Below are 24,874 nucleotides of genomic sequence, written 5' to 3' on the forward strand. Positions count from 1 at the left end.
GTTTCAAGATACATTTCAGCAGGATCAACTCCAAAGGCTGTTCTGGAATATATGTGCACAAATATGATGACCACCCTCTTTCCAAATGCTTTTGTTGCTCTGTGCATACTTCTAACACTTCCTGTAACAGTTGCCAGTGGAGAACGCAGCTTCTCCAAGCTGAAGTTAATAAAAACACATCTACGCTCCACAATGACACAGGAGAGGCTGGTCAGCCTTGCAACCATCTCAATAGAGCATGAACTGGCCCAGACTGTGGACCTTCAGGAAGCAGTTCAAATCTTTGCAACCAAGAAGGCACGGAAAGCACCACTTTGATTATTCAAACAGATAAAAATGCCAGTGTTTACTACGCAGACAAGAAAAGTTACATTTGCTGGTCAGGCGTTTGAAAGTTAAGTGTTACTTAAAATTTTTGAACAAGGCATTTAAGTGTTAGTTCTCCTTTATTGGGCTAGGTAGCAGAGCAGTACCGTGAGAGGAGTAGAAAAGGAAGAAGGCAGAATTGAGAACTTTCAAAGTTTTGGCCCAAGCGAGGGGGTATGGGGGCGTCATTTGAGCTCCCCGCCTCAGGTGCCAAAATGTTGTGGGCCGGCCCTGAGGGCACTGCTTACTTAGTCTGGTCATGTATCCTGCTCCACATGAATTTGAGGCTGCTGGGACAGACTGTGAGAGGTACTGGGTTGAAGCATTGCCACCACTGTGTGGATGATACTCAGCTCTGTGTTTCGTCTTCACTAAACATGGATTCTGTTTTTTTCTGTGGAGTCAGAGATGACTTCTATGCTTTGGGCTTCAGTGAGAAAAAAGGTGCTGTAGAGAATACAGTAAACTGAGACTATTTTAGAGAAAAGTTCAGGTTAAACTGACAACGAGATACACGGGAGGAGATCTCAGGCTGAGATGCAGGACTGGATGGAGGAAGAGGAGTCAGGAGTAAAAAGGCAGATTTGACAATCGCCATCAGAAAGATGATGGTTGAAATTGTGTGAATGGATGTGTGTACCTAAAGAAAGGGAATAAAGTGAGAGGAGCGGGTCAAAGGGACCACCATGGAGAGTGGAGAAGGAGGGCCTACCTATTCAGATGCACTAGGAATGATCAGAGAGAGGAGAAGCACCAGGAGGAGGACCTTTACAATAGTCAAGCAGGAAGGTGTGATGAACATTGTTAAAAGCAGCAGAGTTCAAGGAGGATAAGAATGGGGTATAAACCTGAGATTGAGCCAGGAAAATGACTAAAAACTTTGGTAAGGGCAATTCTTATTGCTACCCACAGCTAACCATTCCAAAGCTATTCACCAAAGCTTTCAGAATAGAAAATGGAGGAGAATGCCTTGTCTATTTGAAATTGGAAGCTGAGAGAGCCCTGTTTTGCAAGATTTCTTGGCCAGAGTGGCTCACAGATAAGCTGATGTTTCTCTGTACCAAGTCTTCTGTTTCCCAATCGCTAATCTGAATATGAAAAAATAAGGAAAGAAAACAATGTGTATAGGTTATACATGGAGGAAGAAAACATTATTTGGATTGATTGTTGCATTTAAAAACCTCCAAATTGCATGTTCTTCTCCTGGAGGCAGAATTATGAACATATCATTATCAGTCCGTCCCGTCCCCCCTCCCCCCCACAAAAAATTGAAATTACTGTCTTTGATTTGTACTAACTAAACTGAATCCACATTTGGGGAAATTATCATGAGTCAAATTTATTCCTGGTGTAAAAACAGAATTGTATCAGGAATTAATTTTGCCCTTTGCATAGCTCAATAAACATATTCATAGCTCTCTGGACTCATATCCCCCTCCCCCAGCGATCATCTGTAACATTCCCTTTTTATTAGGAGTTAGTGTTGCTTTATTACAAAAATACTTCCTGTTTTTCAGATTGCATTCACCTTAACATGTTAAGATTAGTTTATATTTCATGGAGTAGTATTTTCTTTATAACTCTCTAGGCAATAAGCCTTCTTAAATAGGTGTCATACAGTTGTTCACCACCACCAAACAAGACACAAGATAATATAGACAATAATTTTTATTTTAATATGTTAATTTATACATTTATTTTAGTTATAATCTTGCTATACTATCCAAGCACTTCACAAACACTTAATGGATTTATACTCATGACATCCCTGTGAAGAAAGGAAGTATTATTTTCTACATTTTAATATATTGGGAACTGAGGCACACAAAGATTAAGTGACCTCCTGATCTCCACACAGGATATCCTTTGATCACCTTTGAGGATTTGAACCTAAGTGTGAACTTGATGTGTAAACAATGTGAACTTGATGACCCTGTTGTTGTTGTTAAAAATAGTACTCCTAAAGCATCTTTCATTTGAATGTTTTGTAAACTTTAATTAAATCTCATAGCAACCTTTGGACATGAATAAGGGATTAGTGGTTTTACAGGGGTTACTTCCACGCCTATTGCACTGCAGCCATCTTTAACAATACACAGTCGTACTGCACAACACTTTGGGACAGGAAGTGAATTGACATTGCAGAATGTTATTACCTGGGTTGGAAACAGGCCAGCAAAAAAAGTCATGTGTGTCTTTCTCTCTGTGTAAATGCATTTCAGGGCAGGACATAAAACCAAGAACCTAACTTCTTGTGCTCTTTTAGGAGCTAATGGCCCATTTCCTAAAAGTTGGGATGCTAGCCCCAGTGTGCTGGCCTGATTCCAACCCAGATGATGATAATCTGCAATTTCAATTGGATAATATATATAAAACTTTAAAATGGCAGTTCAGCACGTCTCACATTCAGCACTTCAGTGCCCTCCCTTTGCTGTCAAGGATCATTTGATTTTTTTAAACTGTTTATTTTAAGAAGTTTACAAATTCTTGCCATGTAAATATCAGAAACAAACCAATCACTGCAACAGTTAGCTATACCGGAAAATAGTCATCAGATCTTTCTGTTTAACAGGGTGTTACCATATTATAGAGTGACCATCATTACAAGACATGTAATTTCTAGTGATTTTATTAAATTGAATGAAATCTCTATATACGTATATTTAACAGACCAGGCATGTCTATCAAATGTTACTATTTAGTTTGATTTCTTTTAAATTCAGTTAGAAAAAAAAATGATGCCTCTCCCACAGTGTTGGGATGAAGGTGTAAACTGGGGATGGGGTTGGCTGAATCTGTCTCTGAACGTAAAGCAGAAGGGTAGTTTCAAATATATAAGAAATCACTTCATATACTCCCAGATGCGAAATGTCGACAAGTTGTAACACTAATTGATTTAAGCTTGCATAATCACTGGCATGGTTAAAGAGAGCAGTGCCTTACTTTTGATTCAGCTTTATTTTTTCTTCTCTCTTCAGACAGCTGCATGCAATATGTTGCTCACATGAACTCCAAATGAATGCTTCTATTACTGATGTTTATTTTTCTTTATATTACCCAAAAGTTCAAATAGATTTTTTTCCTGTTAAAACATTGAACGTTTTAAATGTGAAACTAAACAACTTTTGGAAAGCTTTGTACATTTCATAAACACAAATATTTTAAAGAGAAACGGAATGATTGGCCATTCATTTGGTCCTCCTCCAGCTGCGCTCCCCCTACTTTGCTAAACCTAGGTGACAGGTAGGGATCAGACCATTTGGTACTGTCACCCTCTAATACACTAGATATGCCTTTAATGATATTATCAGTCATAAATTCTCTTAAAGATTTTCATAGTTGCTAATCTGATTGAAACCTCTTGGCAGTCAGAGGAGGGATGTAGAAACCCAATGGCTTTATTTTCATAACTCTTCATTTTTATTAAAACACATACAAAACCACACGCTTTTATTGACTAAAGCCCTTACTCTTTTACAGCGAGCATTTTGCATGAGTACGGATTTCAGGGCTTGGCAGTTGTTTGAGGTCTAGGAGGAAGCCAGACTTTCAAAATGAGTTGCAATGGGTGCACCAGCAAAAATCCACATTGTAGATTGAAGTAAAGTGCGCAAGTAACGGATCTGCATACGCAAATGGAAAGTTTCTATGCATGGAAACAGGTGAATGTATGTTTATTTTACAGGCACCTTTTGAGCCCTGTTTTCAAAACCTAACATTAGAAGTAGCAGTTCCTAGTCATATCATGTTTTACAAAATTATTTCTAGCTTCCTACTTGTTAAGAGAAATAATTTTAATTTTAATAGTGTTATATCATTTTAAAACAGTCACTAGTCCCCTTTGATTCAGATTTTTGCCTCAAATGAATTGTTACAATGACAAACGCAAGTAAGACACCGGAGCCTTTAGTATTCAGATGCACAGAATTAAATGGCTTTATTTTCATAACTCTTCCTGAATTTAATAATGAACAATAGTCATCCACATGTACTACACCAGTGGTTCTAAACTTTTGTACTGGGGACTCCTTTCACACAGCAAGCCTCTGAGTGCGACCCTCCTTATAAATTAAAAACACTTCTTCATATTTTTAACACAATTATAAATGTTGGAGGCATTGGGGTGGAGGCTGACAGCTTGCGACCCCCCATGTAATAACCTCGTAACCCCCTGAGGGGTCACAACCCCCAGTTTGAGAACCCCTATACTACATCTTCCATCCATGAATCTCTATGTGCTGTACAAATACTAATGAATTAAGCCTCAAAGCTCCCTGTTCATGTAATGTTATAATTATAGGATTAATTTTGATATTGCTCCCCTTCCTGCCCCCCCTTGGCCTCATGGCTGGTTTTAAGTTTTAGGGTTTTTCTCCCTTATCCACTTCTTAATACTGGCCATGTGGTAACCATAGAAAGTTCCAGGAGTCCCTTCATTCAAATCCTCAGAAACATTAGGTCTTTGACTTGTCTGGAAAAGTTTATTTTGTGTAGGGACTGCAAAGTGCCGCTTAAAGTGATGGAGTATAGATTTGCCCACACACATGTCTGACTCTCCTCTTTCCCTCGCAGGTGACCCTTCCCCCACCAGCAGCTTGAACCCCTATTCCATAAACCTACCCCCCTCCAAATTAGAGTGAGTTGCATTGCAATCTGGCAAACAGAGACACAGTGCCACTCAGGTTTGACGTGGCCAAAAAGTGATCGGACCATAGCCCTGCTGAGACTGAGGCCTATGTTGTCCAGGCACATTTCATCTGTTAACAGTTTGTGCCCCTATTAATAGAAGTACTAGTTCACGAAACAAGTTGAAGAGAGGCATTTTGAGTACCTCAGGCTTGATTAGCATGACTCTGGTCAAAGGGCATAAGACAAGGGTGGGCAAATTTTTTGGCCCAAGGGCCACATCTGGGTACGGAAATTTGTATGGCGGGCCATGAATGCTCATGAAATTGGGGCTGGGGTGCGGGAGCGGGTGAGGGTTTTGGCTGGGGATGTGGGCTCTGGGGTATGGCCAGAAATGAGGAGTTCAAGGTACAGGAGGGGCCCCAGATTGAGGCAGGAGGGTGAGGGCTCTGGCTGGGGATGCGGTCTCTGGGGTGGGGGTGAGAATGAGGGGTTTGGGGTGTTGGAGCATGCTCTGGGCTGGGCTGGGACCGAGGGGTTTGGAGGGCGGTAAGGGGATCAAAGCTGGGGCAGGGGGGCAAGTGGGGGTTAGGGCTACGGGTGCAGGGGCTGGGGTAGGGATGGAGGGGTTTGGGTGTAGGAAGGTGTTCTGGGCTGGGACTGAGGGTTTCGAAGGGTGGGAGGGGGATCAGGTCTGGGGCAGGGGGTTGGGGCACGGCTGGTGACTCAGGAGTGCAGGCTCGGGGCGGCGCTTACCTCAAGCGGCTTCCGGGAGCAGCATCATGTCCCTTCTCTGGCTCTTATGCAGAGGTGGAGCCAAGCGGCTCTGCGCACTGCCCCATCCTCTGGCGCAGCCCCTGCAGCTCCCACTGGGTGCGGTTCCCGGCCAATGGGAGCTGCAGGGATGGTGCTTGGGAGCAGCATGCAGAGCGGAGGCCCCTAGTTGCCTCTATGTGTAGGAGCCAGAAGGGGGACATACTGCTGCTTCTGGGAGCCGTGCGGAATGGCCCCTGACCTCTCTCCCCAGCTGGAGCACCGGAGCAGGGCAAGCCCCAGACCCCACTCCCTGGTGGGAGCTCGAAGGCCGGATTAAAATGGCGGGCGGGCTGGATGTGGCCAACAGGCCGTAGTTTGCCCATCCCAGGGCATAAGAGTTTCCCATAAGTCCAAAGAAATTGTCATGGCTAAAGATCTATGGCTTATGAACACTGTCTCTTTTAAAGGCATGCTCCATTAGCCCGTGGGTGGGAACCACAGGTGCTGACTTTTGTTTTTGCCGGTGGGTGCGCCTCTCTGTCCGCTCCCCCATGGGAGCATGGGCAGGGCTTCATGGGGAAGAGGTCGAGCAGGGGCAGGGACTCAGGACCGACTGGCAGGTGGGCCTCAGGGGGAAGAGGTTAAGTATGGGCGGGGCCTCTGGGCAGAGCACGAGCGGAGCAGGAGGTGGGGCCACAGTCCAGGCACCAGAGCATACAAAAGATTAATCTGGCCTTGTGGATTTTTTTTGATCGATGTTTGAGCCCTGGAGCACCCACGGCATCAGAGCCTATATTGGGAACTATTATCTCCATTTTTGCATACCATATGGGAAACTGAGACACAGACAAGTTAGAGAGCTCAAATTTTTGGATCCCTGAGTGTTTGGGTGCCCAACTTGAGCCACCCGGAGCCTGACTTTTCAGAGCTGCAATCCCATGGACATCAGTTGGAGCTGTAAGTGGTCAGCACCTTTAAAAATTTGGGAGCTAGGTGTAGCAAGCTTGGAAGCCCAAGTTAGAGAACACTTTTCCCTATATTATTGTCCAGTGTTTCACACAGAAAAAGCTAGGAATTCTGATTCTAAGGGGCCTGATCCAAAGACACTGAAATTAGTGGATCATTGATCTAAAGCTCATTGAAGATAGGTTCTGAGTCCTGAGCTTTTGCTATAAGACATTCCTTCTTATGACAGTCCCCATGGGCCTTTACATTAAAGCTTTCCTTCTGAGCACCTCTTAAATATTTGGGCACCCCAAACTAACCTCCTGTGTTGACGTGACAGATCTTTCTTTGCATGTTAATTTACTATTTGCTTGCTTTTTTCATCCACCGAGACCTAAAAAATACCAAAATGAGAGTGAGTTTGGGTCAGCTCAATTGTAAATGTTGTAGGTATGAGGAAATAATAAAAATCATAGAGTAAATCTTGGTCAGTGACAACTAGGAAGTCATAATCTCAGCCTATCATAAATAAAGAACCCAGAAGCTGTATGGCAGCAAAATTCTAAGGGCTTGTCTAAACAAAGAGTTAGTGTACAGCAAGCTGGGGCATCATCTACAGTGAACTAGCATGCCCACACTCACTAACTTCAAAAGTTCTGTAGTTCTAATTGCAGTAGATCAAAGCACACTGCAGAACATCTAGTGTGTGGTAGTAGGATCAACATGGCAGTTAGAGCACTATAGATTTACACGCCAGCTTGCCGTCACTAACTCTCTGTTTAGTCAAGTCCTAAAATGGATGAGCACTATAAAGTAAAAATATAAAGTATAAAGTAAAATACCCTTGTTAAGCAGGTCCCAGGCCAGAATCTTGGTTTCTATTTCTCTTTCTAGGGCCCTGTTCTTGCAATTTGATGCACACAGTGGACTCGTGCACCCATGTAAAGTCCCACTGACTTTGCTAGGACTATGTGCAGGTATAAAGGACTGGATCATATTGTAAGATCAAACTCTTTGGGCCTAATCCAAACCCTACAGAAGTCAGTTGGGTTCTTTCCACTGATTAAATGGGCTTTGGATCAGACCCTTTCTATGCAAAGAAATGGCAGTATCTCACTATGCATTATACAGTGGAAACATATACAATTACATGATATAACATTATCCTAAAAGGGAGGAATTCTCTAGCTTAATGTTACCAAAACAAACATATGGACAAAATTATCATAACACGTTTTAATATGGCATTTGGAAGACTACAGGTAAGATCTAAAAACAAATAAATGTATTTCTGGACTTGACAGTATCAAAATGATGGTTCAAAAAATTGGAAGGACTTTGGAGAAGAACAAAAAGAAATGATTAAGGGGCTTCAGAGATTGATATATATGGAAAATCTGGAAAGAATCTGAATATACATAACTGTAAATAAACAAGTAACTGAAATCCCATGCTGTCACACAAGTGTAATTCATAAAGTCACGTAGGTAAAAAAGCTGAAAATGGGGGCTCTGGTTTCCTTGTGCTGTGTTATAGCGAGCAACATTGCTGTTTGTACATGATCCCCAAAGTTTCTGCACAAAGTTGCCCCCTGCTGGAGGCACAACCACCTGTTTGTTACCCCATGTACCTGTTACCGCTGATCAACTGTCACATACCAACTGCCACAGAATCTTGGACACCAACATTCCATCTGGTTCTCCCAGGGCCACTGATGACTGGACCTGGTGATATCCTAAACCACGGGTTCTCAAACTGGGGATTGTGAGATTATTACAGAGGGGTCACGAGCTGTCAGCCCCTGCACATGCTGGGGCTCTGGCTGTTAGCAATGCGCGGGGCTGACAATCCGAGCCTTTCAGAGCTGGGTGGCTGGAGAGCAGCGGTTGCTGGCTGGGTGCCCAGCTCTGCAGGCAGTGCTACGCCCAGTAGCAGCGAGAAGTAAGTGTGGCATGGTATGGGGAGGTCGTCACTTTTTGGGGGGGGGGAAGGAGGGTCATTACAGCCTGAAATATTTTCAAAGGGGATCCCAGCAAAAAAAGTTTGACAATCTCTGGCCTATGCTGTTCATGTTGTTGTGTGGGTGGTTGTCTTGATTTGTTTCTAGGGGAGTTGTGCTGGGAGTTGTGTGTTGATTTGTGTGGGTGGCAGTTGGGTACATAGGTAAGGCAACTGGACCAAGTAATCTACCATCTGTGCAGTCTCCCTCATACAACCCATGAAATTATTGCATGTAAATAAGCTGTAAAGTAAGGTTCGTGACTAGTTGAGTTGCATTTGATATCACAATGGTCTTGTTGTGACATAGATACATGCCTTACTGAATCTGTACATTGCACAGGTATAATTCTTAAACTCAAAAGGGTTGAGATTGGATGGTAACAAATCGGGAATCTCAGTCACGATTGAATCTGGTGAAATTCTGAACAAAAAGAGCTCTCAACCGTGCTGGTAGTTGTTTCAATATCTTCACACTGATGCTACAGACATAATAGCCTTCAGAGTGATACACAGGACTGGCTCTAGGCACCAGCAAAGCAAGCATGTGCTTGGGGCAGCACAATTCCAGGGGCGGCATTCTGGCCATCCTTTTTTTTTTTTTTTTTTTTGGCTTGGGCAGTTGTGCTCTCGGAGCCTGGGGCAGCAAATTTTTTGCTTCAGGCGGCAAAAAACCTAGAGCTGGCCCTGGTGACACACACACATTCCTGGAATCTTATTATATAGATGAGAACTGAGGGAGCATATGATAACCCTTTGCAGATATGGGAATAGGGATGCCTTTCCAAAACTCCAGGACTCTGTGGTATACATTTAAAAACAATATAATATAGGAGATATGTGATCTAATAAGGCTTCTACATCTGTTTTTCTTCAGTGTTAAAGCAGGTTTAAAAATAAAATAACCCAAATTATTTAAATATGTCTGGATTTTTAAAAATGTCTGTGATACTGCAAAAATTGTGTTTAAATTGATTTTTGTAAGTATTCCTAATATACTGTCATCACAAGCATTATTATTTACAAAAGAAAAAATGTACAGTCTTTCAAGGATGAAATGGTATAAATATGGACTGATAATCTTTTCTATTATTTACTTAGTGCAATATAAAAGTAGCTATAAAACATTTTTAGATAAATACTAGAAAAAGAAAACTAATGACACTGTGTATAGCATTTCGGCTCTATATTAAGAAAAAAGTCTTCGAATTCACTATGATAAAATCTACGTGCTGCTATATTTAGACTCAACTGGGAATTTCAACTCTTTTTTTAATGCTCTTTAGAAGCATTGCAAAACTTCATTTGTTTAACTCTGTCTCTCATTTATGTTGAAGAGGTAAGTGAGAAACTGCTTCTGAAACTAGGCAGAGATGCAATAAAAAGTGTTAATATGACAGGCAACATTGAGCCGTACATCCCATTACTGATTTATGGAATAAGACATGGCCTCTTGCTTTGAGAACAGGTTAGGAAGTCGAATAATCTGAATTCTTTGTACCAGGGGCTTGCTTTGTGACTGAGGGCACAAGTCATTTAGCACTTGATCCTGCAAGATGCTAAGCACTCTGGTCCCAATCCATCAAAGCACTTAGGTCCCAATCCAGCATGTTCTTATGCTTGCAACCCCTTGCAAGGTCAGGGCATTATCTTCTCTGATTCAATTTTCTTCTGTGTTAAATGGGTGTGATACTTACCTTTGAGTGTCAAGTCTTAATTTATGTTTGTGAAAAGCTTTGAGATTCTCAGTTGGAAGATGTGATAAAGTGCAAAGGTTTTAAATTACTGGAAAGACTCCCCTTGATTTCAGTGGAATATTTTGAGTGACTGTAGGCCCAGTCTCACAAGTTTATTTATGATTGCATGTTGAAAGCATGTAAAGCTTATTCCTGTGATGTGAAATCACATGAACACTGGGGGGCTGGACTGAGTTTCATTTTAAGTGAGTTTGAAATCAAAACTTCAAATGAAAAACTGAAGGGGTTCAAGTCTACATGAACCAAAAGTAAGAAGGTTCCAGTAAATGGCAACTGTAATTTCACACAGCTTTAGTTCTCAAGTTGGAGTTAATATGTACGCACCAAATCACTACTCTGTGATATCTTCATGACTATACTTCAAGGAGTGATGTGGCAGCAACTGGCTGTGGCCAATCAGACATAAGAACATAGTATTTGCCAATACCAGATCAGAACAATGATTCATCTAGTCTAGTATTCCGTCCCAGAAAACAACAAATATCAGATGTTTCAGAGGAAGATATAAGAAATCCCATACTGGAATAACCTGCCCATGGAGTGTTTCTTCTTAACCGCTGTCAATTACAGGTTGGCTTATATATGAACCGTGTGATTTATGTCCCCTGTAAATATTTATTCCTGTCTTATGTAACTGTGGATGTTCTCATGATCCACATAATCCATTGTTTAAAATCTACTAAACTGGTGGACTCAGTGGTATCTCATGGCAATGAGTTCTGCAGGTTAATTATCTGTTTTGGTTTAAAAAATATATTTTATCGGTTTGAAATCTGTTATCTTTCAATCAATCACCTGTGGAAAATTCCTACAATAGTAATAGAAAATGCTTAGCTTTTAATTAGGTTTTTTTTTAAATCCTACAAAATTAAATAAAGAACTATATTCCTGCTGTACAATTTCATCAAATGGGATTCAAGATACCAATAGGAAAGATATAAATCTGTTAAATTCTATAAACGTTTTAGAGCAATTTCTATATTAGCATATTCCTTTCATCCCTATTAAATTCATTAACACTTTCCATGAGGGGATGGTGCAGATGCTACTGTAGTGTCTTTTAGCTGCTGAGTGGATGACAACACCCTCAATTATATCAACCATAGCAACACCAACTGCTCTTTGAAAGAACTACAGGTAGCTAAACTTGTTCATTTACTTTGTAATGCAACACACCCATAATTAGTGTCTAAATGTTTTATACCTATGGAAGCATTTTTGAATTAAATGTTTTCTGAGGTCTTGATAGCTGGAAAAGCCACATAGTTGGAGTTTTAACAAGATTTCTAGCAGCATGTATCTGTGTAACAGAGGGCACAATTAAAGTGAACGATGTCTCATTTTACATTTAAAAAAAAATTTTAACACGTAGGTAGTATCTTTTATCCTGAAAGGTCTTGATTTTATTTTTAAGTCACAACCTGTAGCCTGAATAATCTCTTATGCAGGTTATTCATATGTAGGCGGCTGGAAATTCTGGACTAGATCCTCAGCTGGCATAAATCGATATAGTTCCACTGTACCTATGACAGTTTACACTGGCTGAGGATCTGGCCTCCTGTGTGTTTTAGAAATATGGACTTTGTAACTTTGCTTTGTTGGGATGCAGCGTTGTACCTGAACAGAATGAGAAAATGGGTCCTCGTGCTACCAATTCCCCAGGTGTGGAGTTTGTGAAGTTGGCAGGAACGAGGCAGTTTATTGTGGAGACAGCATCCCCCTCTCATTCACTCTCACTTCCCAGCAAGGATATTGTCTGGGTTTTTTGCTCCCTTTCCCTTGCAGATATGAAGGGGAGCATATAATCCATTAAAGTATAATCTAGTGCTCCTTATATATCTAACAAAACCTGGTTGGAATGGTTTCCATGCTGTCCCAAATGTCTTTCATCAAAAGCCACATTCTTTCAATGCATCTGGGATTGCCCAGTTATTAAGAATCTCTGCTTCTAAATTCAGTTTAACCCAATATCAATTAACATCATCACTCTTCCTGCTTGGCATTACCAATGCTGCTGCTTCATCTGTGGGAATGGTCAATACCTTTTTCCTACTTGCTAAAAAGCACATACTTGCCCTCTGGATCTCCAGTATATCATCCTTCTGTTGAAATGTGAAATAAATAATTGGTTTAGTACTTACAGTGTGTAAATCTTACACACATGTAAATTAAGGAAGCAAACACATTTTTCAGACCATGTCTTAAATAGGCAAATTATTTGGAATAAAATCCCTTAACAGTTTGTAAATTGAAGAAATCCATAAACAGGTTCTTTCCACTATCCTGTGTTACAACTGGCAACTCACTTTTCCACCTCTGTCACCAAAAAATGTTTTTCCACATTCAAAACTCTTTCCATGGTATATTGGACATTGCTACTGGATTTTGCCAATATAATAACTAGAGCTGGTTCAAAATTGGAATTCCGGAATTTCCCCCCACTGGACAGGTATTTTGAAACTTGTTTTAATCCTTGTGGGGGAAATTACTGTTGACCTGACCCCTTCCCATTCTTCGGCACAGTCTATGCACTAAATGCAACATATGCAAGAGCTGTAACGCAAGAGGCCTACAGGCCTGTATCCTGTAAGACTTGGCTTAAGCTAAAAGCATTTGCGTATGCTGGACTGTGGCACTTGACCCAGATAATGGACTAGGCCAATCTCTAACTAGAAAAGAACCAAAGGGCCTCCGGAAGAGTCTCTATCTGTCCATTATATGCACCCTCCACCCTGCAAAAGTCCCTAGTCAAAATGCTGCCACAGCAAACCGCAGATCTTGATAATAACAAGGTGCGTCAGCACAGTGCTAATTATGATGATCGTCCCCCTCTATTCGACATTGGTGAGGCCTCATTTGGAGTACTGTGTCCAGTTTTGGGCCCCACACTACAAGAAAGATGTGGATAAATTGGAGAGAGCCCAGCGAAGGGCAACAAAAATGATTAGGGGTCTGGAACACATGACTTATGAGGAGAGGCTGAGGGAACTGGGATTGTTTAGTCTGCAGAAGAGAAGAATGAGGGAGGATTTGATAGCTGCTTTCAACTACCTGAGAGGTGGTTCCAAAGAGGATGGTTCTAGACTATTCTCAGTGGTAGAAGAGGACAGGACAAGGAGTAATGGTCTCAAGTTGCAGTGGGGGAGGTTTAGGTTGGATATTAGGAAAAACTTTTTCACTAGGAGGGTGGTGAAACACTGGAATGCGTTACCTAGGGAGGTGATAGAATCTCCTTCCTTAGAAGTTTTTAAGGTCAGGCTTGACAAAGCCCTGGCTGGGATGATTTAACTGGGGATTGGTCCTGCTTTGAGCAGGGGGTTGAACTAGATGACCTCCTGAGGTCCCTTCCAACCCTGATATTCTATGATTCTATGAAACTGTCTTTCCGTTATCTCCTTGTAAGGCTTTATTAATAATGCTTGAGTGGTGAAAAATAACTAATAAGGAAATGTATCATTTGGCTTGGATTTGGACTTATATAAGACTGATATTATAGGGGCAGGGCAGATAGAGACCAGGGTGGCACCTGCGTGTGACCATCTCTGTCTCCCTCTCCTTGCATGCTGTTTGAACCAAACAGATGGTGTGACTCGCTTTCCACAACATCCTGAATGCGGTCAAAAGTAGAAATAAACATTTTTTGTAGAAAAGTTCCAAAAAAATTCTGATTGAAATCAACCTTTTTCAAAATTCACAGGTGGAAATATTCCACTTTACTTTATTGAACTGAATAAAAATTAGATTGGTTTGCCATTAATCTGTGTTTGCCTGAGCTGCCATGGTTCCTCATGGGAATGGTAGTTCGGGTACCTCACCTCCACATTCTCTTCGATGGAACAGGCCCCCATCTGGCCCATAAAGGAAAATGGGCACTTTGCACCTAAACTATATCTTCCATGAGGCTTTGTGACCGTTCAAGCAAACACAGATTAATGTCAGACTGACCCGAAACAAAACGTTTCAATTCAATTCCAATTCAGTTCAATTCAATTCACCCTAACTAGGGTAACAATACGTCCCATTTTGGCTGGGACAATCCTTTTTCTAAGCCCTCTCCTGGCTGTCCTGACTATTTTGGCACTATAACGCTGACAGCAGAACTGGGAGCTGAGCACTAATAACATTAGGTTTTTTGAAAACCCCACTGTGATGGAGTAGAGCAACCACACAGGAGCAGGAGTTTCTGGGCTCAGCTAAGGCTGCCCCTTCCCCCATACCTGCAGCCAATGCCAGGCCAGGAGGGAGAAGAAAAGGTCAGAGACTGGCTCAGTTAAGGGCTGACTGGCAAAGAGGTGGGAGGTAGCTTTGCCTCTCTATGTGAGGGGAGCTTCACTACAACCCGGACAGCCAGAAGAGCTGCAGGGTGAGAAGCACTGCGTCCCTGACTGAGAGAGAGACACGTGAGGAGTCTGGGGATGACCCAGAAGTGAGTGAATTTTACTATTTGACTGTAAGGGCATTGTGTATTTACGCCCCTTCCAGCCTTACATCCATCCCCTCCCAGAGGGACCTGAGGCTGGGGCAAGATGGCACAAAAGGTCCACAAGGGGGCACCACTCCAGGAGAGCCACTGCAAGCCTTTTGGACTATAAGAGTCACTTCCAAAGGACATAGGAAGTAGCCCAGGGCTGTGGACTTAGACTTTCTGCCAGGAGGATCCTGACAGTGTTGCTTCACACAGGGCCCTGGGCTGGGACCCAGTGGAGAGGGAGGGCCCAGGTCTCCCTCTCACACCTCTTTAAGGGCTGAAGCTGAAATGCAAGTGGAGGCCAGAAGATTCCTGGTCTAAGGCAGGAACCAAAGGAATCTCTGCCACCAGGTCAGGGAAGCAAGAGGCTGAACATCTGGTGTGGTAACCCCTGGACCTTCCAGACCTCCGAGCACCAGTCAATACCCACCCAAAAACGATAAATTGGGGAGGGAGCTGGTTCTAGTTATGTATTTATTTTTTAATATTTTAAATAAGAAGATTGCACAAAGTATTGTTATGCCTACTTTATAGTTAGGGAATCTGTGTCAGAGAGATTTGTTATCAAAGCCTTTAGATTTGTGTTTAAATTTGTTCAAAATGAAGTCATATTGATGTCAAATATAGGCCTGATATGACAGATAAGTACAGAATATAGATGGATATGATATTGTGACATCAGCAGTAGAGAAAACATACACAACCATATTATTCATGATCCTGGCATGGGTGAGCTTTAGGGGCAGATGTAAGAAAGGTGTAAGCAATCAGAAGCTATGGGGAAGTATAGGAACTGCTTTCTGTGTATGTGTGAGGTAACAGTTGCCCGAGGGACATAGCAAGGAGGCAAGACCATCACAAAAGATGACCTGACATGAAGACTGGGCAGCTCACATGATCCCTCCTCAAGCTTTCCATGAGTTGGTCTGATTCCATACCCAGCATATTGCTGAACCTAGCTGGTATAATTTAGTCCACAGATTACTGTTTGGCCAATATTTTCAAACCTTAGGGCCTAAAGTTAGGCTCCTAAATCCATACTTAGGCATCTGAACAGAAGCAGTCTCATTTTCAAAAGTGCTAGGCACCACCAGATCCCATGGAAATCAAAGGGAACTGCAGGCATATGCTATCTTTATTTAGATATGTGTGGGCCTCTAATATGAATTTCGGGACCTTAAATTAAGGGCACTCAGGTTTGAGACTATTGGCCTTTACTAAATAGTAGTAAAGGACATCATGGGTAGAAAGGAGCAGTGTCAAATACATCCATTCAAGTAAATGTTAAAATATTTTGCAAGAAGAGCAGGTTAACTTATTTTGAAAAGCTGTTGGGGAATTGTGTTCTGTTCAGTCAGTGTTGTCAAGGGATGCGTGTGTGTGTAAAAAGGAGAGATGATTAAAAAGAGTATAGAGGCTTCAAGTAAAATGTCATTTTAGTGAGCTCTAGTGTTTATTTTGGAAATGCTAAAAGCTGTGAAAAGTGTTTTGATGTCTTAAAAGGGCAAATTGTGGTGCCTGATTGTTTATGAGAAAGAAAGAAATGACATCATCAGGCTTGACCTATGTGCTCTGTTGGCATAATAGCATTGAGGCAGTTTATTTCTGTTCAGTAAATGGGCAGACATCATAGAAGGGAATGAAATTATTCCTTGTTGTGACAGAACACAGGCTTCAGCTACATTTGCGGAGAGTGGAAAGATATTTGATTTTTTTTTTAATCAGGGTGGGGGATATAAACTTTTTTTTTCATTGTATTGTTTTCTTGGAATTCCAGTTTAAGGACAAAATACCATAATGAATAACCCAAATATTAGCACAGCAGGTTGGGAGCGATTCAGGAAAACTGGTTTGTTATCTTAGCCTTGGATGTTGAGCAGACAGTCTGGCTGCATTTATAGTCTCCAAAAGCGATGTTTTTTGTTGATTAGAATAGAGATGATGATTTATTACTAGAACTAGATAAATACCACTAAAAACTTCCCTCAAGTTATTGCTTTTCAAAGGCATCTGCTTCAGTCACACTTATGCCTTACTGTGTTTCATTTTCTATGGAAATTTCAGAAATCCAAATGTATTTGTACAAACAGTCCCAGAAAACGAATTTTAAGCTCCCACATTCAAGTGCTTCCATCAAAGACTGTGAGAGCAAATGAAAACCCAATTACATTACATCAGTGACTGTGGAGCAGACCAATAATTAAAGTTCAATAAATGACACCATTTACAGGAGATGGGATACTGTTTGACACATCATGGGATCAAGCTCCCATTAAGCTAGCGGCTGTACACCTTCATAATAAAAAGATAGCTCCAAAGAACGTACAGTCTATACAGTTAATTGATACATTTGTGCAATTTATTCTCCATCTTAGAGATGTGTTTTCACTTTTAAGATAAAAGAAACCCTTGAAGGGGTAAATGCATTTTTTCTTTTCTAAAGAATTTGTGTTATGTAGACAAACTTTTCAGCTAAATCTAATTGCCTCCACACACCAAAAGAAGAGGAAAAGCATTAAAAGAAACTGAATAAAAGAAATGGAAAAACAGGTTCCCACATAGAGCCATTGCAGGTAAATTGATATTGAGAATAATTATTCCTAATTAGAAGGATCCATGAAAGATGGAATAACCAGATTACTAATGAGTTGCCAGCTGATGCAATTATCAGTGTTTCTTATTTCTCCCTTTTTCTGCAAAACTTGTTTGGCAATTTTCATACTTTCTGTTTTTAAAGTTATATTTTAATAAGCATTCACAGCTGTAGCTTTTTTCCCCCCACCCTCTGAAGTGCATGTTATCTGTTGGTCTGATCTATGCTCTGTGTAAAGTTTCTATCACCGTGGTGTCTAAATGCTGAGCTCATCGGTTTTCATTCTCCTTTTAATGCAATGTTTCTTTTCCACTTTTGTCACATTCCCTTTTGTAATCCAGAGGCCAGATTTTTTCAGGTGTCTAGCTTTATGTACATATGCTTGAAAATTTTGGCCATGCTCTTAAAATCTCTGCGAGATCTATTCCCTCTCATCCTGAAGATATGCTTATTGCACATCCACAATCAGATATGTCCCTTTCTCATTCATTCATGCTCCTAATACCTACCTTTCCATTTTGTAAAGATGGTCCAATAAATGTGGCTAGCAATTATTTTACTTACAAACCTCTTGCTCTTTCATAACCACATCAGCTGGTGTGATCCATCATTCTCTTACCTTAACAAACTTCTCACCTGTTATATGAACATTTCAGCAGGAGCTGCTATCTAAGACATCTAACCTAATGCCATTTGCTCAACTCCCACAGCCACTTCCAGATTTAATCTTCATACCTCCAATGTCATTTCGAAATCAGATCTTCCAGGACGCCTACTGCACAACAACATTGGTGCACTCTTGAGGAGTGGAACAGGGAGGTGGAAAGAGGATACCACCAGTGGTGAGCTGGAGCCGGTTCGCACCAGTTCGCTAGAACCGGTTGTTAAATTTAGAAGCTCTTTTAGAACCGGTTGTTCTGTGACGGACAACCGGTTCTAAAAGGGTTTCTAAATTTAACTGGCCAAAAGTGGTGCCTTAGGCGCCGACTCCATGGGTGCTCCACCCTGGAGCACCCAAAGGGAAAATTTGGTGGGTGCAGAGCACCCACCGGCAGCTCCCCATCGCACCCCCGGCCCCAGCTCACTTCACCTCTGCTCCGCCTCCTCCCCTGAACGCACCGCCCAGCCCTGCTTCTCCGCCCCTCAGGCTTCCCACGAATCAGCTGTTCGCGCGGGAAGCTGGGGCAGGCTGAGAAGTAGATGGCGGCTTCACACTCAGGCTCAGGGAGGCGGAGGTGAGCTGGGGCAGGAGGGTGCGAGGAGGGCCGCCCGTGCCGCAGCAGGTAACCCGGGGAGGGTGTGCAGGGGAACCGCTCCCCGCCTCAGCTCACCTCCGCCACCCTTGGCCTGAGTAGGAAGCCGCGGCCTGCTTCTCAGCCCTCCCCGGCTTCCCGCCAAACAGCTGATTCATGGGAAGGGGGTGCGTGGAGAAGCAGAGCTGGGCGGTGCATTCAGGGGAGGAGGCGGAGGTGGTGCGGAGGTGAACTGGGGCCGGGCGCAGGGTGAGGAGCTGCCGGTGGGTGCTCTGCACCCACCAAATTTTCCCCGTGGGTGCTCCAGCCCCGGAACACCCAGGGAGTCGGTGCCTAAGGCGCCACTTTTGATGTGATCAGTAGGGGAAGCAGGGGGAGAGGCTCCCCCTGCTCCCCCCCTAGCTATGCTACCCCACCCCTAGGAGCCAGAGGGACCTGCCGGATGCTTCCTGGGAGTCGCCCCAGGTAAGCACCTCCGGGACTCCCTATCTCGCCCCCCCCGGCAGGTGCCTCTGGCTCTTAGGGGTGGGCACCCCCTACAGTGGCCCACAAGACCCTCCTGCCCAGTTCTGGGGGCAGTCAGGGGATGGGGGTGGATGGGATACAGGTCCGGGGGGGGCATCAAGGAACGTGGGGAGGTTGGATGGGGCAGGAGTCCCGGGGGCCGGGGGTGGGCAACGACCCCCTCATGGGGTGAGGAGGGAACCCGTTGTTAAGATTTTGGCAGCTCATCACTGGCTATACGCAGTATTTCCACCTCAGGAAGGCCTTTTCTCATGAGATTTGCAGACCAACTTCCTGACTAAAGAGATTCAGAAAATACTGACTTTAAGGCCCAAACTTCTCTACCCATTTCTCTTAAAGGCCAAAAGGTGCCCCTCTCCCCCGGAATTGGTGTTGTATTTTGCTAAACTATCTTGAAGTCCTGCACTACTGCCACCAGCAATCCATCTCTCTGCTGCACAGTGCTACAGTGGCAACAGCTGCATTCTGAGCTTCCAAAAGTTCCAAAGGAACAGAAAATTTTCCAAAAGTTTTAAAGAAAAAGTTTTAGAGTAAAATTTTCAAAAGTTCTTCAGTGACTTAGGAGCTTAACTCTCACTGAAAGTCAATGGGACTTACTCGCTTTTGAAAATGAGACTTTGACTCCTGTGTCACTTAAACACGTATGATAATGTTGCCATAAGGCAGAAACTCAGAAAGAAGGATCTCACAAATTTGGGTGACTGGGCAACAAAATGGCAGATGAAATTTAATATTGAGAAATGCAAAGTAATGCACATTGGAAAACATGATCCTAACTATACATATACAACGAGAGGGGTCTAAATTAGCTGGTACCACTCAAGAAAGAGATCTTGGAGTCATTGTGGATAGTTCTCTAAAATCATCCACTCAATGTGCAGCAGCAATCAAAAAAGCGAACAGAATGTTGGGAATCATCAAGAAAGGGGTAGATAATAAGATAGAAAATATCATATTGCCTCTATATAAATCCATTGTATGCCCACAGCTTGAATATTGTGTGCAGATGTGGTCGCCCCATCTCAAAAAAGATATATTGGAATTGGAAAAGGTTCAGAAAAGGACAACAAAAATGATTAGGGGTATAGAACGGCTTCCTTATTAGGAGAGATTACTAAGACTGGGACTTTTCAGCTTGGAAAAGAGGCGACTAAGGGGGGATATGATAGAGGTCTATAAAATCATGAGTGGTATAGAGAAAGTAAATAAGGAAGTGTTATTTACTCCTTCTCATAACATAGGAACAAGGGGCCACCAAATGAAATTAATAGGTAGCAGGTTTAAAACAAACACAAGAAAGTATTTTTTCACGCAACATACTGTCAACCTCTGGGACTCCTTGCCAGAGGGTGTTGTGAAGGCCAATACTATAACGGGGTTCTAAAGGGAGCTAGGTAGATTCATGGAAGATAGGTCCATCAATGGCTATTAGCCAGGATGGGCACGAATGGTGTCCCTAGCCTCTGTTTGCCAGAAGCTAGGATTGGGTGACAGGGCATGGATCACTTGATGATAACCTGTCTGTTCATTCCCTTTGGGCACCTGCCATTGGCCACTGTCAGAGGACAGGATACTGGGCTTGATGGACCTTTGGTCTGACCCAGTATGGCTGTTCTTATGTTCTTAAGGAAGAGAAGAGAGTCTCCAGGAAAAAGAATGGGGTGGGAGTAGATGTACATCCCTTGACAATCAGTCTGCCTAGTTTGTTTCCATTTCTTTTCACTGCAAGCTTGTGGTTTTGGTCTCAGACGGGATTGACGTTATAGGTTGACATTAGAGGTCCTTTGATTGCTGGCTTTTTTCCCGGAGTGTGTTGAAAAAGTATGGTTGATCAGAATTATTTTTCAAAACGAGACCCTTGGGGACACTGGCTGAAACAGGTGTGCCATCTTCACATGGTAACTACTCTGAATTAGCCATGGTTGCAGTACAGGTGGGATGCTTTGAAAGGTTTAGCAGCTGCATTAATTGAAAAGCCAGAAGCATGTTTGTTGGTTTTACTAAAAAATACTCCATCAGCTGTAATGACCACACACACACACACACACGCTCCTCCACCTCAACCCACAATCCAAACCATGCACAAGGTCTAATCCAGTGGTTCTCAAACTTTTGTACTGATGACCCCTTTCACATAGCAAGCCTCTGAGTACAACCCCCTTATAAATTAAAAATACTTTTTAATATATTTAACACCATTATAAATGCTGGAGGGAAAGCGGGGTTTGGGGTGGAGACTGACAACTCGCGACCCCCCATGTAATAACCCTCAGGAGACCCAACCCCCAGTTTGAGAACCCCTGGTCCAATCTAAACAGGTTTATTAAATATGACTTCATGCCTGCTAACTATAGGTCTAGATATCTGGTGGGTTTAGGCAGTGATGAGCTGCCAAAATCTTAACAATGGGTTCCCTCCTCACCCCACGATGGGGTCATTGCCCACCCCCGCCCCCCGGGACTCCTGCCCCATCCAACCCCCCACCCCCGCATTCCTTGACACCCCCCCATGATCCCCACCCCACGCTCAGCCCCAGCTCACCTCACCTCCGCTCCGCCGCCTCTGCTGAACGCGCTGCCCTGCTCTGCTTCTCTGCCCCATCCTGCCCGCGGCTTCCCGTGAATCAGCTGTTTGGCGGGAAGCCTGGGAGGGCTGAGAAGCAGGTGGCAGCTTCCCGCTGAGGCCGGGGGTGGGGAGGTGAGCTGGGGCAAGGAGCAGTTCCCCTGCATGCCCTCCCCCCCCCGCCGCGTTACCTGCTGCGGCGCCGGCGGCCCTCCTTGCACCCCCTATCCCAGCTCACCTCCACCTCCCTGAGCCTGAGTGTGAAGCCGCTGCCTGCTTCCCAGTCTGCCCCAGCTTCCCATGCGAACAGCTGATTCGCGGGAAGCCTGAGGGGGCTGAGAAGCAGGGCGGGGCGGCGCGTTCAGGGGAGGAGGCGGAGCAGAGGTGAGGTGAGCTGGGGCCAGGGGTGGGGCGCGGAGCTGCCAGTGGTGCTCTGCACCCACCAAATTTTCCCCTTCGGTGCTGCAGGGGTGGAGCACCCATGGAGTCGGCACCTAAGGCGCCACTTTTGGCAGGTTAAATTTAGAAACCCTTTTAGAACTGGTTATCCCTCGCGGAACAACCGGTTCTAAAAGGGCTTCTAAATTTAACAACCGGTTCTAGCAAACCGGTGCGAACCGGCTCCAGCTCACCACTGGGTTTAGGTAAATGAAGTTGTGAATAAATTTTTATAGAATTTAATATATTACCATATTTACATAAATTCTCTCTCTCTCTTTCAAACTCTCCTGGAGTTTGCCACACTTCTTCCCTGTCTGGTTCTCCTTCCTCTCCTTCCCTCCCAAAGCTATCCCTTACCCCCTGCATGTGCTCCTTCACTTTGCAGAGCCTGTCTAGAGCATGGTACTCAATCTGCCTTTGGCCATTGCCATATAGCTAGAGTGACTGCCTACACAGTGCCACTCCGGACATTGCATTACCCACTGTTCTAGCCATAACTCTGTGACCATTTGTGGATTATACTCCTGGAGGCCTTTAAGAGTAGTGCCTATGGTAGAGAGGTCTAGAGCAGCAGTCATTTGGGACTGTAGCCTAATACATATACCCTAAAACCACTACCCCCTTCCTCTGCCCCCTCATTCCCCGACTGGCATCTTCCCTGCTCTCCCAATGGAGTGGGGAGGATTGGAGCAGGTGCTTGTGATGGGGTGCCTGAGATCAGCTCATGTGAGAATGATTCCTCACACAGTGAATAAGAAACAATCCATCAGCAGGGAGTGGAGCCAGTCTGCTGAGATCAGGGGTCTTTCAACCTTTGCCAAATCATGACCCTTATAACAGAAAATAGGTTTGGGACCTCATTTAGCCATAAAGGAAAAGTGGGTACAGCCTCCTTCCCTCCCGCCCCTCGTTGCAAGCCCTAACATGAGAGTTTATGGTCTCTAGAACAATCAGCAGTAACTGATAATGCACAGTACAAGATATCAAAACAAAGTTATATGTACATCTATATCTATATCTAGTTAGCTATCTAATCCGACACACAGTCTGGGATATTAAAATGAGTTTGATCTGAGTTTAGGGCAAAGGTTCAAGAGAAGGAGAGCCTAGATAGAGAGACAAACCAATGCTACACAGTGTACGGAGCAATCACACCCTCAGAGTGGGGGCAGGCGACAGGTTCCTATGGTATGGGAGTAAGCATGTTCTAGAGCTCAGTTGCTCCCTTTCACTCAAATCATCTCCTTTGTCTTTGTTTTTTACAAATGGTCTCATAGACTATCAGGGTTGGAAGGGACCTCAGGAGATCATCTAGTCCAATCCGCTGCTCAAAGCTGGACCAATCCCCAATTTTTGCCCCAGATCCTTAAATGGCCCCCTCAAGGATTGAACTCACAACTTTGGGTTTAGCAGGCCAATGCTCATACCACTAAGCTCGTTTTGGTGCAAGTAACTGACAGCATTTTGCTATTAGAAATTTCTCCAGTTGTTTTCAGAATCTGAACTGTGTTAACGTTAACTCTCAGATACAAAGGGTAGGGGTTGGTGGTAAATGAGGCAGTCTCATTACAGAAGAGGTAAATTGTCAGATTTTACTGTCAAGAGCAGAAAAACATGTTGATAAAATATTGCATTTGTTTCAAATTATTCATCAGAAAGGAAAGGCAATTGTTCAGGTTGTTTTGTGAAAATATGGACGGCAACACTTGGAAAACGTCTCACTTCGCAGCAAAATTTTGTTTTTGTCTATGGATCAAGTGAGATTTTTTTTCTCCAGTTAGCATTAAGCTAACGAGTCTACAATCCAATACATAATTCTGAAGAAATTTAATCCAAACTCTGTAGACTGAATTAGGGCTATTTGTATCAATATTAACATTACTATTGCCACAAGGCCTATTCACTTGCACATGCAGTCTCTTGCAAAGTCATGTGACTGCTCCTTCCCCTCCCAGCTCCAATGGCTCAGATGGTCTCTCCTCATGTGCTCCTCAAATGGCTCTGATGTGTCTGCTAAAGAGGTTCAGTCTCCCAAAGGGACAAGAGGAAGTGATAACATGTTGAGAATGGTGAGGGGTAGGCGGTGTTTGTGGGGGGAACTTGGGAGAATATTGCCTCACAGTTTCCTGGTAAAAGGGAGGGGGGAAACTTGCTGCATGTTCCCATGCTGGTCCACGATAAAGGAGGAGACATTCTTACTCTCTAGAGCTTGAGTTATCCTCATTACAGTGCTCTGTGCCTGCATTTACCATCCCATATAGTGCTGGAGCTTGTGCAGTAAACATCACACTCGCATAGGTGGATCCCCATGGTCTTAGGTCATCAGGCTCAGCAGGGATGGCTGAACCAGCCCTGCATTGCAGCATTAATTACCATTCAGGTTTCTCTAGCATTTCAAATCTCCTGCCTAAGCAACATGTCTGGTAATTTCATATACCATTGGCTTCCCTGAAGAAATAATTACTGCAGTAGCTATGCCAACCCTGCTGAGGCATTTATAGTTTTTGTCCCTTTCTGAAATGTTGGCACTTCCTGTGAAATATCTGGTTGGTTGTTTGCAATGCCTCACAAAAGGAACAAATTG

General features: G+C 43.5%; 1 protein-coding gene across 12 annotated transcripts in view; it reads left to right on the forward strand.

Annotated features, from left to right (window-relative positions):
• Nucleotides 1–24,874, forward strand: part of SCUBE1 (signal peptide, CUB domain and EGF like domain containing 1) — a 297,457-nt gene that overhangs the window by 56,760 nt on the left and 215,823 nt on the right. The window lies entirely within an intron of this gene.

Source organism: Lepidochelys kempii, chromosome 1 (assembly GCF_965140265.1).
Source record: "Lepidochelys kempii isolate rLepKem1 chromosome 1, rLepKem1.hap2, whole genome shotgun sequence".
Classification (NCBI taxonomy): domain Eukaryota; kingdom Metazoa; phylum Chordata; order Testudines; family Cheloniidae; genus Lepidochelys; species Lepidochelys kempii.